The sequence below is a fragment of the Oryctolagus cuniculus genome, chromosome 9 (genome assembly GCF_964237555.1).
Source record: "Oryctolagus cuniculus chromosome 9, mOryCun1.1, whole genome shotgun sequence".
Taxonomy (NCBI): domain Eukaryota; kingdom Metazoa; phylum Chordata; class Mammalia; order Lagomorpha; family Leporidae; genus Oryctolagus; species Oryctolagus cuniculus.
This window is the reverse complement of record NC_091440.1, coordinates 72,577,317-72,594,013: the sequence shown is the minus strand read 5'-3', so window position 1 is coordinate 72,594,013 and position 16,697 is coordinate 72,577,317. Positions and strand designations below refer to the sequence as shown.

Here is a 16,697-nt window from a genome sequence, read left to right as displayed (position 1 = left end):
CAGGGATCCAAGCAGTTCCACTGCTTTTCCAAGCCATTAGCAGGGAGCTGGATTGGAAGTGGAGCAGTCAGAACTCAAACCAGAGCCCATATGGGATGCCAGCGCAGCAAGTGGTGGCTTAACCTATGATGTGACAGTGCTGGCCCCAAGGAAGATTTGCATGAAAAGACCAGGAAGCAAAGATAGTATGATCCCTCCTGGGAAATGAAGACAATAAAAGACACAAGAAGGAAACAGAAGGTTTGGGGCAGAGGAAGAGTGACAAGAGAAGATGCTGGAGTCAGAAATTCGAGCAACTGAGTGACAGGACAGGACTTTGGCAGCGTTGGGAATGGCTTAGGATGGAGCAAGAGTAGAGAGAGGAAACAAAGGAGACAGCTATTGTGGCCCAGCTGAGCTACAGGAGATCTTACCACACTAATGAGAGGAAGCATGGAGAGAAGTAGATGGGTTTTAAAAAGATATTTAATCCCTGTGCTTGGGAAGCAGGAGTAGGGAGATAGGAAGGGTAAGGGAGTCACAAGCATCCCAAGATTCTGCTTTGGACAGCTGGATAGCACCATTCATTTAGATCAGGAACCAAAAGAAGGTTCAGATTTAGGGAAAATTATGTGTTGGGGCAGCCACATAGTGGCATTGCTGGGTTAAGCCACCACCTGTGATGTTGGCATCCTGTATTGGACCTCTGGGTCAAGTCCAGGCTGCTCTGCCGCAGATCCAGATTCCTGCTAGTGTTTCTGGGAAAGTAGTGGAAGACTGCTCCAGTGTTTAGGATCCTGCAATCTAGATTAGGATGGTGTTCCAGGCTCCTGGTTTCAGTGTGGATCAATGCCCGCCACTGTGGCCATTTGAGGAATGAAACAGCAGATGGAAGATCTCTCTCTGGCACTCTTAGCCCTCTAATTGCTCTTTCAAATAAATAAATAAATAGATATACATACTTATTTTTAAAAGTTTAAAAAAGTATTGTGTTCAAAGTTTGGATTTGAGAGTTTGAGCAATGTGAGCAGACATCCCCAAGTGGTAACGCTGGTCTGTCATTTTATTTTTTTTAATTTACACTGTGCCAAATGCCCAACCTTTGTCTCAATTATTACTTTTTTTTTTATTTTTTTTTTTATTTTTTTTTATTTTTTTTTATTTTTATTTTTGACAGGCAGAGTGGACAGTGAGAGAGAGAGACAGAGAGAGAAAGGTCTTCCCTTGCCGTTGGTTCACCCTCCAATGGCCGCCGCTGCAGCTGGCGCACCGCGCTGATCCGATGGCAGGAGCCAGGAGCCAGGTGCTTTTCCTGGTCTCCCATGGGGTGCAGGGCCCAAGCACCTGGGCCATCCTCCACTGCACGCCCTGGCCATAGCAGAGAGCTGGCCTGGAAGAGGGGCAACCGGGACAGAATCCGGCGCCCCGACCGGGACTAGAACCCGGTGTGCCGGCGCCGCAAGGTGGAGGATTAGCCTATTGAGCCACGGCGCCGGCCCTCAATTATTACTTGTTTTATATCCCCCACTTATGTTCTCTGCTGTTTATAAATAATTTTGATTTGCAAAATGGATCTTATATTCAGATCTTATAGTGATATATTTCAGAAAGCCAAGAGTTTATAGATAGCTCTTTTTTTCCCATCCAAAGACAAACATTCTCCTGCTAGAGAACACCAGTTTTATTCTATTAAGGAAAAATAAGAGTAACTGAATCAGATTTAAGTACTGGTTTTTGCTTTTCACATTACCTTTGGAGCTAGTGAGAACTATGAGGAAAACTCTTTATACGGCTTTTACTTCCACTTTGCTGTTTTAGCAAGTAAGACACAATTGGGTTAAATCTTTCTCTTCCTTTTGTATATACTAATTAGTCTTTCCAGAGTTTCCTCTTTTCCTATTCTTCTTAAGCTATTAAATATTCCTAGTAAGATCAGGTCATACATCCTATGGGGTCTATTAACAGTTGCCTTAATATGTAATATTCCCCACTGAATTAAGCATACTGCCAACAGAATGGTCTCCTAGAACATATTATTAGGTTTATATGGCATTAACATATTAACTCCACCAAGCAGTTGTGGGTTTTTTTTTTTTTTTTGGTATTTCACATAACCAAATACTTACAATTTCTAATTAAGCATGACCTTTGTTATTATTTAAATTTTAATCCTGAATCTAGAGTTCTACATTTTAAATTCATTTTGTGTACTAAAAATAATGGTACTGTATCTGCTCTGGAAAGCAATCTGGCAGCATACATCAGAAACCTTAAAAAGTTTAAAATCAGGGCCAGCACTGTGGTAAAGCTGCCGCCTGCAGTGCTGGCATCCCATATGAGTGCCAGTTCAAGGCTTGGCTGTTCCACTTTCGATTCAGCTCCCGGCTAATGTGCCTGGGAAAGCAGCAGAGGATGGCCTGGGTCCTTGGGTCCCTGCACCCATGTGGGAGACCTGGAGAAAGCCTCAGGCTCCTGGCTTCTGATCAGCCCAGCTCTAGCCATTTGGGGAGGGGACCAGCAGATGGAAGGCCTATCTTGCTCTGACTTTGCCTCTCTGTAACTCTGCCTTTCAAATAAAGAAGTCAATCTTTAAAAAAAAGGTTTAAACAATTTTAACATAAATCAAAAGAAAACAAACAGAGACAGGGAGGCAATAAATAGTATGAACTGAAATATTTGCTGATTAGGTGACATATAGCAAAAATAAAACCCGAAAACCAAAAATAAAACTGGAAACAATGTTTCTAAACAAGAAAACAAATTAGCTTACATTTAAGTTAATGAATGTTAATGGCTGAAGTTTAGTAAACTTACTATTTGTCATACACTATGATACTTGCTTTATATACATTATTTCATTCAGTATCCTCAACAATCACCATCTTATAGTGCCTAAGGTTGGCAAAACCTATACTTGAATCTAAAAAATGTTTATATTCTATGTCTGACAGCTAATGAATCTCTTTCATACCTCTACCTATTATATCCAAACAAGGAATTCTTGAATGAGGTTTTCTAGAGCACAAAATAGATGACAGAATTTAATAGGTGAAGTCTTTAGAGATCACCCAATTAAAATGCCTCATTTAAAAAATATTTTTGAAATTTTTATTTGAAAGGCTGAGACAGAGAGATATTTTCCATTTGCCAGTTCACTTTCCAAATGCCCACAACAGCCTAGGCTGGGTCAGTCCAAAGCCAGGAGCCTGGAACCCAATCCAGGCCTCCCATGTGGGTGTCAGGGACTTAAGTACTTGGGCCACCACCTGCTGCCTCCTAGGGTGCTGCATTACAGGAAGTTGGAATCAGAAGAGGGGCTGTGACTCAAATCACAACACTCTGATGTGGGATATACACATCCCAAGTGGCATCTTAACTGTGGCTCCAAATGCCTACCTCAAACTATCTGGTATTTGTAGAAAATTAAGGCCTAAAGAGGTAAAGTAACTTCCATAGATAATCAATGACAATTTGGATTTTGAACCAGAACTCCTAATTAAAAATTCCTTACAATACTTAAATCCACTTTATCTGAGAGGTAGGTCAACAGAAACAGCTTACATATTTTAAAAAGTTAAAAGATAAAAGGAAAAATGAATTCTGCAAAGAAATTTAACAAAATCACAATTTGCTTGAAGGAAATGAAACAAAACTTACCAAAAATAACCTTTTCTAGACTCTTCATTGTTAGAATATCTTTTATTCTACAATTGTATGTCACATCTCTTCAATAGGCTTAATTTTTTTAAATAAAGAAAGGAAATCCATATTAGTTTTATATTCTCAGACATTAACTAGATGATTCAAGTTGAAAATGGTAAGGCCAGTGATCAAAATTTCACTTTTAAAATATGACAGTATTTGCTTTATTTATAAGATTTGTTTATTTATAAGATTTATTTCTTTATTTCAAAGGCAGAGTGAGAGATGAAGAGAGCTTCCATCTGCCGTTTCACTCCCTAAATGGCCACAATGGTCAAAGCCAGGAGCCCAGAACTCCCTTCAGATCTCCCACATGGATGGCAGGAGCCCAAGTACTCAGACCATCCTACCTTTCCAGACACATCAGCAGAGAGCTGGATTGGAAGCAGGGCAGCCAGGACTGAACCAGCACTCTGAATGGGATGGCAGCATTGCAGAGGGCAGTTTAACCTGCTGTGCAACAATGCCAGCCCCGAGATAATGGTTCTTTAGTCAAGCTTCTCAAAACACTTAGTAGTTACTAAGATTTAAAAATGACCATTTTTTCCAAATTATAGGTAACAATGAACTTAGAGGATAGAATTTCATCAATTTAAAATTTTCCCTATTTTTCTGAAGCCTTTGATAACTATTGCTGTTTTCCTGATATAAACAAAATTAATGAAGATGGTAAATTAACAGTATCAGTATATATGAAAGGGCTGAGAATTAAATTTAATAGCTCCTTTTCTCCTATATTTAAGTTCAGTATTATATTTTGCTTCACATGTTATTAAATGCATCTCTGAATAGCTTAAGGTTGATCAGCCCAATATATTTCATTTATTCAAAACTTTATTAAATGTGCACTATTTGCATGTATCATAGTACTTACCATGTTCCTTTGAGATATCATGCCTGCTAACATAATACATTCAAGATAAGTGAGCAGTCCTGGATTACCAAGTGCTCCTGAATTCCCATCTGCTTTCAAATTTTTGACCAATTCTAATTCCTGTTTTCCAACTCTGCTCTGGTATCACATCTTTCTGTTTACATTACTGCATTGTACACACAGCAGTGGCTCTAGTTTTACACCCTAACTACACTGCTTTAAGCGGCCTTAAAAGAAACTTCCATCCTGGTTTACTGTGGCAGGGATCTAATACTCCCTTTCAATTAGGATTCTGTCAAATACAATTATCCTTCAATAATGTAATAATCAATAAGAGAATATCTATCCAATATTTGATTTTTGATTCCGGTGTGTTGCAAGCGCCTGCTGTCATGCAGCTTGACAGTAGCAAGTGCGACATACGACTTGTCAGTCATGGGGAAGAAAGGAACACCAGGACACAAGACTGTCTTTCCAATGAGATTTTATTGCTTACACACCAGGGGTTTTTTATCACACTACTCATCAGCATGCTCAGTGAAGTCAATACACTTATCAGTATCAATATACTTATCAATCTATACTATTTAATACACTTATCAATAAACTTAACACCACTACTTAATCATGACTTAACTACTTAACTCAGCTACTTAGCTTAACGTAACTACTTAGCTTAACTACTTAGCTTAACATAACTACTTATCTTCTACTTAACTTACTTACTATAATACTTAACTATCAGGGTAACACTATTTCCTTAATGACTAGAGGTCTACTGGAATCTATACCATTAATATCAATAATACTACTTGAACTTATTCATTAATCCACAGATCACAGTATACACAGATACAGTATACAGTGTTAAAGTAATTTTGAGGGCTATCCAATTATAATAGTATATGTACATCAAGGTCTCCAGCATTATTTGCAGATACCTTGCATGGGGTCAAAACATAGGGTCAAAGCATAGTTATATTATATTACACATGACTAACATTATTTGTAAAAGCTGTGTTTTCAAGGCTTGTATCACTGTCACGAAGAAGAGTGTCAGTGTTCAAGGTCCAGAGCTCCATGTCTCGGCAGAGACGGATCTCGGATCAATCACTTACAGGCAGGAAGTCGTGGGAAGACTGTCACTCTGGGCAGTAGGCTCAAAGTTCCCAGGCGGATGACCAGGCGAGAAGTTGGAGAGGTCCCCTGTTGAGAGGCCTGGTCTGGCTCTGTGGTCAACTCCGGCATCAGGCTGATAAGGAATCCAGCAAGGCGGTGAGGCGGCATCTCAGCTGGAGTTTTGATCTCCTAGTCACCTTGTGTCGCTTAGGAAGGGGGTTAGCGAGCTGGCTCTTCAGCTCCAAGTGCAAGGAGATCCAGAGGTTCACATGCACTGGGGCCACGTGCGTGCGCACGCGCACACACACACACTAACACAGAGACAGTGGGGTTATAGCTCAGGGACAGCTCTGCAGGTCGCAGGTCGGCTTGCGCCACTACCTGCTCCGTGCAGAGTAGTGGGCTGCCTCTTCAGCTCCAGATGTGTGGAGATCCAGAGGTTCACACACATTGGGCCATGATCCCCAAGAGGATGGAGAGAAGTGCAAGGGCTCCCCTTTTTATCCTCATTTTCTGGCAGTCCTCCAGCTTGCCATCCTCTGACTTGTTGTCCAATCAATGCTGTTTCCTCCTTGCTTACAGTTGAACAGTCCAGTCAATACTGTCCCCGCCTTACTTATGTTGGAACTGATTATGGATTGTTAGTTATTGTCTGTAGCGCAATGCTGTTTCCTCCTTGCTTACAGTTGAACAGTCCAGTCAATTCTGTCCCCGCCTTACTTATGTTGGAACTGATTGTGCACTGTTATCTAACTGACCAGAGACATCTGCTTGGTATGATTGGGAGTGTCTCCCTAACAGCCGTTAGGTATTGCCTCAGCTTATGACTTATAACTCCACTTTACTTTTATTTTGTGGCTAGTGGTAACTTTTTAACTCAATGTTTTACTGTGGAGTTTCCACAGTTCATCTCCTTTCCAGGTAAGCGGTGATCCGTGACTCTTTTTGAGACTCCTGTGGGATTCTCCACAGTCCACCCCCTTGGCTCTCGATGTCTCTCCTGAGTGAGAGGCATTGTGAGGCTCAAGAGGGAGCAATCCTGAGTCATTCCAGTGGCCTCTAAGGTCCACGTCGCTGCACCTTTATTTACTAGGAAGGACAGTTCTTGAGTTATAGTGATTCCTTTGTTGGGAATCTATACCACGTTTCCACAATTTCAGCAAAATGGAAGATAAACCTATCTTCTATTCTTTAGACATCTCCATGAGTTCATCTTTTTTTTTTTTTTATTATGCCCTCACTGCCCATTGCTGATATATTGTAAAAGGTCCAAACTTCTTTTTTTTTGGATTGCAGAATTCTGTTAGTCATGACAGTCTATAACTTTATACTTAGCAGTCTATAGCTTAATGATCTATGTTCTAATTTGACCACTATACCTACTATGACAACACAAGCTTAACACACAATCATACTAATAGCAATAACTAACAATCCATAATTAGTAATCAACAATCAATAATCAAACATCAATATCACATCATTGACATCATGATATTCAATTCATATATATATATATTTTATTTTTTATACCACAAAATATCTGTGAAACAATTATCTAATTAAGGAAAAATTCTATTACATTTTATGTATTCTTTCACATTCTTACTCTCTAATATGGGCTTTCACAGACATTCATATACTGCTTTACATTTTAGTGACCAAAAGAAGTATTCAGGCCATTTTATCTCTTCATATTGCCTAGCATTTTTACATTCAAAAACATCATTATGCCCTAGATGAAAAATGCATAATCTAAGCCAAAATTTTCTATGTGTACTGGCCTTTTTATATACAGGAGTGTCCATAACTATTTATTAATACATATCCTACAGTCTAATTTGGGGTTTGTTGCTATTTTTATATTTTGCTGAGAATCAACCTTTCTTAAAGAAAGGCCAAAAAGATGAATTTTTTAAAATTAGTTATGTAAACAGTCTCAAAAATATATTTTTAGAAACTTGGTGAAAAGCAATTATGTCTGTACATTCAGCTATAAAAACAAAAAATCTTCAACCAAAGAAAAACTCTTGAGAAATGATTCACTCTTTACACAGGGTTTCTTGTATCAATAGTTTAGAAAAGGTGAGAAATATGGTGGTAATACTGTTAGAGAAACTAGTTGGTCATTTTCTATACGTGAGCAGGACGATTTCATGTGGAGCATAAACATAAGTACATTCAGATATACTCCTAGAGGCAGAGTTCTTTCACAAAGCCATCAGAGCTTGATTTTATATATATATATATATATATTTTTTTTTTTTTTGACAGGCAGAGTGGACAGTGAGAGAGAGACAGAGAGAAAGGCCTTCCTTTGCCGTTGGTTCACCCTCCAATGGCCGCCACAGCCGGCTCACTGCGGCCGGTGCACCACGCTGATCCGAAGGCAGGAGCCAGGTGCTTCTCCTGGTCTCCCATGGGGTGCAGGGCCCAAGCACCTGGGCCATCCTCCACTGCACTCCCGGGCCACAGCAGAGAGCTGGCCTGGAAGAGGGGCAACCGGGACAGAATCTGGCACCTCGACCGGGAGTAGAACCCGGTGTGCCGGCGCCACAAGGCTGAGGATTAGCCTGTTGAGCCATGGCGCCGGCCGAGCTTGATTATATTTTAAAAGTTGATTTAGTTATATTTGCTTTATATTTAATTAAGAAAATTTTAATGTTAAAAATCAGTTTCACAGTAAATATCCCAAATAGCAAATGTACACAATGACATGTTATGCTAAAACATTTCTCACAAAAAGTTTCATTAAATTCACATTTGAGCCTGTCTGAAAGTATGCATACACTAAGGCAGCGGTGGGGAATGCCTATCGTGCAGTCATTTGGCCTGGTCCTGCCAAGGCAAACACAGGCAGGACTTGAAATTCAATACATCTATAGCATGCTAATCATAATTTTGTATGGCCTGTGAATGATGTTTTAATTATTCAAACGGCTGCTCACAGGAAAAAAAAAATTCCCCACCCTTGAACTAAGGTCTGATTATCCCTAGTACATGACAAAAAATTTTAGAAGGCTTCGAAATAGCTTCTTCTTTTCTTTTCTTTTTTTTTTTTTTTGACAAGCAGAGTGGACAGCGAGAGGGAGAGACAGAGAGAAAGGTCTTCCTTTTGCCGTTGGTTCACCCTCCAATGGCCGCCGTGGCCGGCGCACCACGCTGATCCGATGGCAGGAGCCAGGTACTTATCCTGGTCTCCCATGGGGTGCAGGGCCCAAGGACTTGGGCCATCCTCTACTGCACTCCCTGGCCACAGCAGAGAGCTGGCCTGGAAGAGGGGCAACCGGGACAGAATCCGGCGCCCCGACCGGGACTAGAACCCGGTGTGCCAGCGGCGCAAGGCGGAGGATTACCCTAGTGAACCACGGCGCCGGCTCGAAATAGCTTCTATAATGCAATCCTTTAGTGTCTGAACATTCTTTACTATTATACTATTTATACATAAACCAGTTTTATTAAGTTACATTATCTTGTGTCCCCAAAATAATTCTGTATCTTTTTCACTGTAATAATATATATAAATAAATTTTAACTCACCTGAGCCCCTGCCAGAATGGCCTTCTCATAGATTGCAATAATATTTTCAATAGGACTTGTGATTGGTTCAATACATGCAAGGCAAATCCAATATTTAACAAGTTTTGTGGCATCTGGAATATTTTTAATCAGGTCATTTAGTGTGATTAGTATTTCTTCTTTTGGGCATCCCTAAAACAGCAAGAAATAACATGTGTGATTTTTTTTTACCCTACAAACTATGAATAAATAATAATTCAGCTTATTAAAATAAAAATCATCCTAACTTCAAGAAGCATAGCATCAGCAATGAGTATAAGGCAAAAGAAATGAAATATTAGTTGAGACATAAATAAGCAGTCTTCAAAACGTTAATAGAAAATATATATTATGTGGGGCTGGCGCTGTGGTACAGTGCGTTAACACCCTGGCCTGAAGCGGCGGCATCCCATATGGGCGCCAGTTCAAGTGCCGGCTGCTCCACTTCCGATCCAGCTCTCTGCTATGGTCTGGGAAAGGAGTAGAAGATAGCCCAAGTCCTTGGGCTCCTGTACCCACCTTGGAAACCATGAAGAAGCTCCTGGCTTCTGGCTTCGGCTTGGCGTAGTTCCAGTCGTTGCGGCCAATTGGGGAGTGAACCATTGGATGGAAGACCTCTCTCTCTCTCTCTCTCTTTCTCTCTGCCTCTCCTCTATCTCTGTGTAACTCTGACTTTCAAATAAATAAATAAATATTAAAAAAAATAAAATGCATATTATGAAAAAGTTATGTATGAATTTTGGTCTTGATGTTTATCCTCTTGTCTATAGTGTGGTTCCATGTTAATACCTTACTTAGAATTTTCTTTTGAAAGATTTTATTTATTTAAAAGGTAGAGTAATAGAGAGAGAAGAAGAGACAGCAAGAGACCTTCCATCTGCTGGTTCACTCCCCACTTGGATGCAAGCACTGCGGTTGGACCAGGCTGAAGCCAGGAGCCTATAGTTCCATCAGGGTTAACACCAGTGTCACAGGTGGCAGCTTAACCTGCTGTGCCACAATGCTAGCCCCCTTACTTAGAATTTTTGCATCTATCAAATGTTTGAGAACAGCCTGAGGATTTTTTTCCATATTTGTTGTCTTGTTTTTTTTTTTTTTTTTTTTTTTTAAGATTTATTTATTTATTTGAAAGGCAGAGTTACAAAGAAGGAGAGGCAGAGGCAGAGAAAAGAGATCTTCCATCCATTGGTTCACTTTCCAAAAGGCCACAATAGCTGGGGTTGGGCCAGGCTGAAGCCAGGAGCCAGGAACTTCATCCAGGTCTCCCACGTGGGTGCAGGGGCCCAAACACTTGGGCCATCCTTCACTGCTCTCCCACGTGCATTAGAAAGGAGCTGGAACAGAAGTAAAGCAGCCGGGACTCGAACCAGCACCCACATGGGATGCTGGTGCTATAGGCGGCAGGTTTACCTGATATGCCACAGCACTGGTCCCTCCATATTTGTCTTTGTTGGGTTTTGATATTATGGCCAAAATGAATTTGTAGTGGTTTATGTAAGAGTTATATTTAGTTAAACAGCAGGGCAGAAAAATTCCATAGTATCAAAACAAAAAACCTTACTGCAGCAAAGTAATAATAGGACCAGCGTTTTTCTGAATATAATTTTCATGGGTCCTCAAAAGGTTTAAAGATGTCCATCTATGGGGCCAGCGCTGTGGCGTAGTGAGTAAAGCCGCTGCCTGTAGTGCCGGCATCCCATATGGAGCACCAGTTTGAGTCCCGGCTGCTCCACTTCCGATCCAGCTCTCTGCTATGGTCTGGGAAAGCAGCAGAAGATGGCCCGAGTCCCTGGGCCCTGCAACCATGTGGGAGACCTAGAAGAAGCTCCTGGCTCTTGGCTTCAAAATCAGTGTAGCTCTGAGTGTTGTGGCCATCTGGGGAGTGAACCAAGCGGACAGAAGACCTTTCTCTCTCTCTGTCTCTCCTCCTCTGTGTAAATACAACTTTCAAATAAATAAATCTTTGAAAAAAAAAAAAGTTCATCTAGAGTAAGTTTTAAAATCATACCCTACATTCAGTCTTGTTTCAGATCTTAGACACTAACGGTTCACAAAAACAAGATTAAACAGTAGCCAATAAATAAAGAAAATATTCTGGGGCTGATTATTATCACTCCAGAAGATTTTGGTTCAAATAGTAAATTTTTACAATAAATTCAAGACCAGGATGATATTGGTTTAGAGATGAATGGGATTTTGTTAGAGAATTATTTTCATTATCTGAATTTAATCTGTGATAATGGTTCACATAATTATTATTATCATTATTTTTAAAGATTTTATTTCTTTACTTGAAAGTCAGAGTTACAGAGAAGCAGAGGCAGAGAGAGAGGTATTTCATCCACTGGTTCCAGATGGCAGCAAAGGCCGGAGCTGCACCGATCCGAAGTCAGGAGCCAGGAGCCTCCTCCAGGTCTCCCATGCGAGTACAGGGGCCCAAGGACTTGGGCCATTTTGTACTGCTTCCCCAGGCCATAGTAGAGAGCTGGATTGCAAGTAGGGCAGCCGGGATTAGAACCAGCACCCATATGGGATGCCGGCACTGCAAGCGGCGGCTTTACCCACTATGCCACAGCGCAGGCCCCAATGATTACTGTTAATAGTACTCGTGTTGCTAGCTTTCGGTAAAATACATTATGAGTGTAAAAAAATTTTAAGTATGTTGAATAAAGATAAGAAACAGAAATATCAGAAGTGAAAGTAAATATCTACCCCGTCCACTGGATACTAACATCTTACAAAACTGGAACTCAAATAAAAACCCAATTATCCCTTTGTCCTATTTATGTAAACTCAGTGGAAAACTCAGTCAATGAAAGACTAACAATCTCACAATGAACAAGGCAGTATATCTTACAATTAGTTAATTAACTGTGCAAACAATCTGACATTAAATCAACAGCAACTCACTGACATTACTTGGTTAAAAAGACTGACAATCTAATTAATAAGTAATCTTCAAACTTTAAAATGCTTTACAAATGTTGTATAAAATAAACATTACCTCAGTAATCAGGTTCAGGCATTCAGAAATTGCCTTGTTTACTTTTTCAGTAAATAGTCTTTGCTCATCTTCTTCTGCCATGGTAGTCCAGAAGGACCCAACCGGTTTTCCAGCTTGTCCCTCAGGCTCAGGTTGTTGAACTACTGGGTTAGAAGGTCTTTTCAATACTCTTCCTTTGCCAGCTTTCCACTCACTCAGACGAGCTCTACAGTTAGAAGCAGCAGGTAAGTATTACTTTGATATTTATGATAGAATTCTGCCAAATGGAGCAAGTTTCAAAGTATTTCAGGTCTTTAAGTGGTTCTACACTAGTGACACACACCTAGTTCACAGTTTAAAAATATCGAACACATTGGCCGCCTTCGTGGCTCACTAGGATAATCTTCCGCCTGCGGGGCTGGCACCCCCAGTTCTAGTCCCAGTTGGGGCGCCGGATTTTGTCCCAGTTGCTCCTCTTCCAGTCTAGCTCTCTGCTGTGGCCTGGGAAGGCAGTGGAGGATGGCCCAGGTGCTTGGGCCCTGCACCCCATGGGAGACCAGGAGGAAGCACCTGGCTCCTGGCTTCGGATCAGTGCAGCGCGCCAGCCATAGCGACCATTTAGGGGGTGAACCATTGGAAGACCTTTCTCTCTGTCTCTCTCTCACTGTCTAACTCTGCCTGCCAAAAAACCAAAAAACAAAAAACTGAACACATCAAGATCAAGTGTATGCTCAAAGATCCCAAGTTCATTTTTAAATGGAGAGGTTATAAAGTGGTTCCCAATTATTTTGCACTTAGGTTACAGAATGCAAACTAATAAAACATACTTAAACACAATCTCTATCGGATCATATTGTCCCATGACATATGACATCATGCACATGACAGGACACATGAAAAATTCTGGTATAGTCAATGAAATTATAAGGCAAATCCAAAAGTGATATACTACTGAAAATTAAAGTAATAAAATAAAGAAAATTACAACTACTTACTTTCTGTTCTGCAGTTTCTTTGGGTTGACCTGACCGACTACTAACAGTTGCCGTTGCTATAGTAGGTCTTTGCTGGTCAACGGGTTTTGACTTTTCTACCAATTTGGCATTAGAAATGAAGTAGGCTTGGCTACCATTTCAGATGCTATGCCTCTGGACAGTGCCTTGTTTCTTTTTATGTCCTGAGAAGAAGCAGTTTTGACACTAGATAAAGCTGGTTTTGATTGTAATAACTCTTTTCCCGAGGCCCTTTCCGGATGGTAACGTTGGCCAAGGTTCTACTGATGCTTTGCTTCCCCGTGTTTTGGGTATTATCATGGTGACTTCTAATAGGAGGTCTCACAAGTTGTGTATTCTGAGATGTAGCGCTCACAGATTTAGTGGCAGCTGTCATATTTGAGGGTTGCTCACTTTTCACTGTTTCACTGCTAGTGTTTATAGGCTGAGGCTTTGTGGCTTTAGAGACAGTAGTTGCAAGTTGTTGTTGTTGTTGTTGTCAAACTTGCATCTTTGACTTGTAGAGGTTTTCTGAAAGAATTAATCTTAGATTGTACAATTTGACCACGGTAAGCTCCAAGCACAGGTTTTTTGGGCATGTTAGCATCTTGCTTTGGCTTTTCTGCAGTCACTGGTTTCTTTTTATTGTTGTTTTTAAGGTGAAATGCTTGGCTTAATGTCATATGTTGACTTTGGGGATCATCTTTAATTGATAACAACTGCATAGCTTGATTATCATCACCAAAATTCTTTGCATCAATTGCTGTGGTTGAGTTGTTTAATTCATTAGACAGTTTTAAAGGAACACAATTTTTGTCCACCATTGTATTTTTGTCCCCTGTAGGTCTATTGAGATTTTCTTTATCAGCCTAAAAGAGTTATTTAAGACAAAACGGTAGTTTAGGACTCATTTCTTTCAGAAAGAGTTTCTGAAGGGGAAAAAACAAAGATATTTATGAGTTCTATGTTCATCTCTTACCATTTTTGTTTTAAGATTCAGAGCTTTTGTTCCTTTTTGGACCTGGTCCTCATACATCATCACTGTCTTGTCTCCACAACTTAAAAAAAAAAAGAGAGAAATCAGTTCTGTATCAGGGAGGTTTCCTTTTGGGAAGAAGGATTGGGGGGATATTAGTAATTAACCAATTTTACAATTTTATATTTTAAGTTGAGGCAAGAACTGAGATGAGATTTATTTCTCCTAAGAAAAAGTTTTATTACAGTGCAGTAGCAAACAAGACAATTGAGGAATTTTCCTAAAAGTCTTAACATCTTCCCTACCATAGAGTATGTAAACACATAACAATCTTATTCCAAATCATTTTTATCTAGTGTCCAAACAAGTCTTCAGAAAAAAAACCTTTATCAAGCAACACCTCCTTAGGTTAGTTTTAGCACTTACTAACAGATTTATTAAATTGAGGAAAATCTTTTTTTAAATATTCTTCCCAAAGGAAATCCAGAATTTACCACACACAAACCAGGATACATTAAAAATTGTAGTTTTTAGTTGGCATTGTGTTTAGGCCATTTATCCAAAGCAATGTTTTCTCTAACTAACCTAATCTGCCTTTTACAATTATAGACTGACCAGCACAGGCTGTGACAATCTTTTAGGTGATTCTAATGATTTTATCCAACATGAAACAAGAGGAGAAAAACATCAGACCTGTAATTGACTCTAAAACAGATCTAAAGTCTACAGATTACGTTAAAACATGAAAAAATTGTACATTTAGAATCCACACGATTTGATATCTGCAATAATTAATAACTATGGTTATGCCACCTTTCACATCTTTGTTCAATCGGCTTAGAGAAGTGGCAAAGCATTGACAAAGCCAGGAGCACACATTTTGAATGGTGGCTTTGGTAATAATGGCTTTAGTAATAATATTACTAAATTATTATTTAGTAATAATAGATTACAGCCCAGCTTCTTATCAGGCAAAAAACCTGGAATGATGCTATTATGAGCTAACTGTAGAAAATGAGGGAACCTTTTGTCTTTCTACTTCCATATACTTTCATAAGCTTTGTTTTTGCTGTAACCATGTAAAATTCTAAAAATGTAAATAAGATAATATCAGGAGTTTTCTAGTTGAATTGAGATTAAAACAATCTTCAAATCTCTGCATTTTGGAAACCCCTGCCCCGCCACCTACACACACCTTTGTTTCTGCTTAAGAATGTGAATCAATTTAGATAGAATAACTCAACAATCTAATGGTACACCATCCAATAATGTACCACGAGCCACATGTAGGTCCTGAGGTACTTGAAATGTGGCTAGTCTACACTGAGATGTGCTGAAAGTGCAAAATAGCACCAGATTTGAAAACTTTGTACCAAAAAAAGAATGTAAAAATAAATTGGAATAAATTTGACCTCACCTGGATAATGTCTGATTTTCCTGTTTGTATGAAAAAATGTTTTTCTTCTTAACAGATGTTCCTTGAATTTCTGTCTTCTTTGTTCTAAATAATAAAATATAGGATCTATAAGTCAACATTAATTAAAACAGCAAATATTGCTAAGTGGAGATTTTATTTCGAAAACTGCTGTACTTGAGATCACATTTTCCATTTCCAGAAAAGCGCCCAATTCAGCACTGCCTTTGGGAAATAATTCCATTAATAAGCGAATGTGATCATGAAAGGCCCCACAAGCACTGTGCAGGAGAATCATGTTCTCCACTGTCTACGCTGCTGAAAGCCATGCCTCAGGGAACCGAGCGGTAGACTAGGCGAGACACTGGACTCCCAAGTTCTAACTCGCCAGAACTGGTTCAGCTGAGAATTACTGTTTCCTCATCTGTAGAACAAAGAAATAACAGTAGTCGTATTTGTTGAGACCCACTTAACCCCAGGGTTCCCAGAATAAGGAAGCGAGGAAGTGAATCCAAACATCAGAGCAGGCAAGCCCACCACGCCAGAGGCACTCACGACCCGGCTCGGGGAGGGCTCGGGGAGGGCTCGGCGCAGGCGCAGGCGCAGGCGCAGGCGCAGGCGCAGGCGCAGGCGCAGGCGCAGGCGCAGGCGCAGGCGCAGGCGCAGGCGGACTGTGCACCCGCGCTGCCCTGCCCCGCCCCGCTCCGGCAGCGGCCCCACCACCCGCGGCCCGGGACCCCCAACGCCACCCACGCATGCGCACTCGCTCCGTCACTAAACGGATTCCTCGTGTCTACCGGTCCGCAGCCGGCAGCCACCGCACAAAAGGCTCTCAACCCGCACACTATCGCCACAGAGCCAACAGCCACCGGTTCGAGTGCTCACACCGTCGGCGGGAGGCCCGGTGGCCCTGACCGCCGGCCCCCACGCCCGCCCGCGCCCCTCCGGCCGGCTGGCGCCGCTCCCGCCATCTCGGCCAGCCTCACCTCTGAACGCGGACTGGGCCCTCTGACTCGGGGGCAGCTGCAGGTCCCGGGGAACTGCCGGCGTGCTCATAGCAGCCCGTGCTCGGAGGATGCGCGTCTGCTCGGAGCGGCTCA

General features: G+C 41.0%; 2 pseudogenes; both read right to left on the bottom strand.

Moving 5' to 3' along the window:
- The window catches only part of LOC138843647 (testis-expressed protein 10 pseudogene), a 22,605-nt pseudogene extending 16,968 nt beyond the window's left edge, over positions 1-5,637 (bottom strand).
- LOC100346597 (cytoskeleton-associated protein 2-like) lies at positions 5,023-16,697 on the bottom strand (annotated as a pseudogene).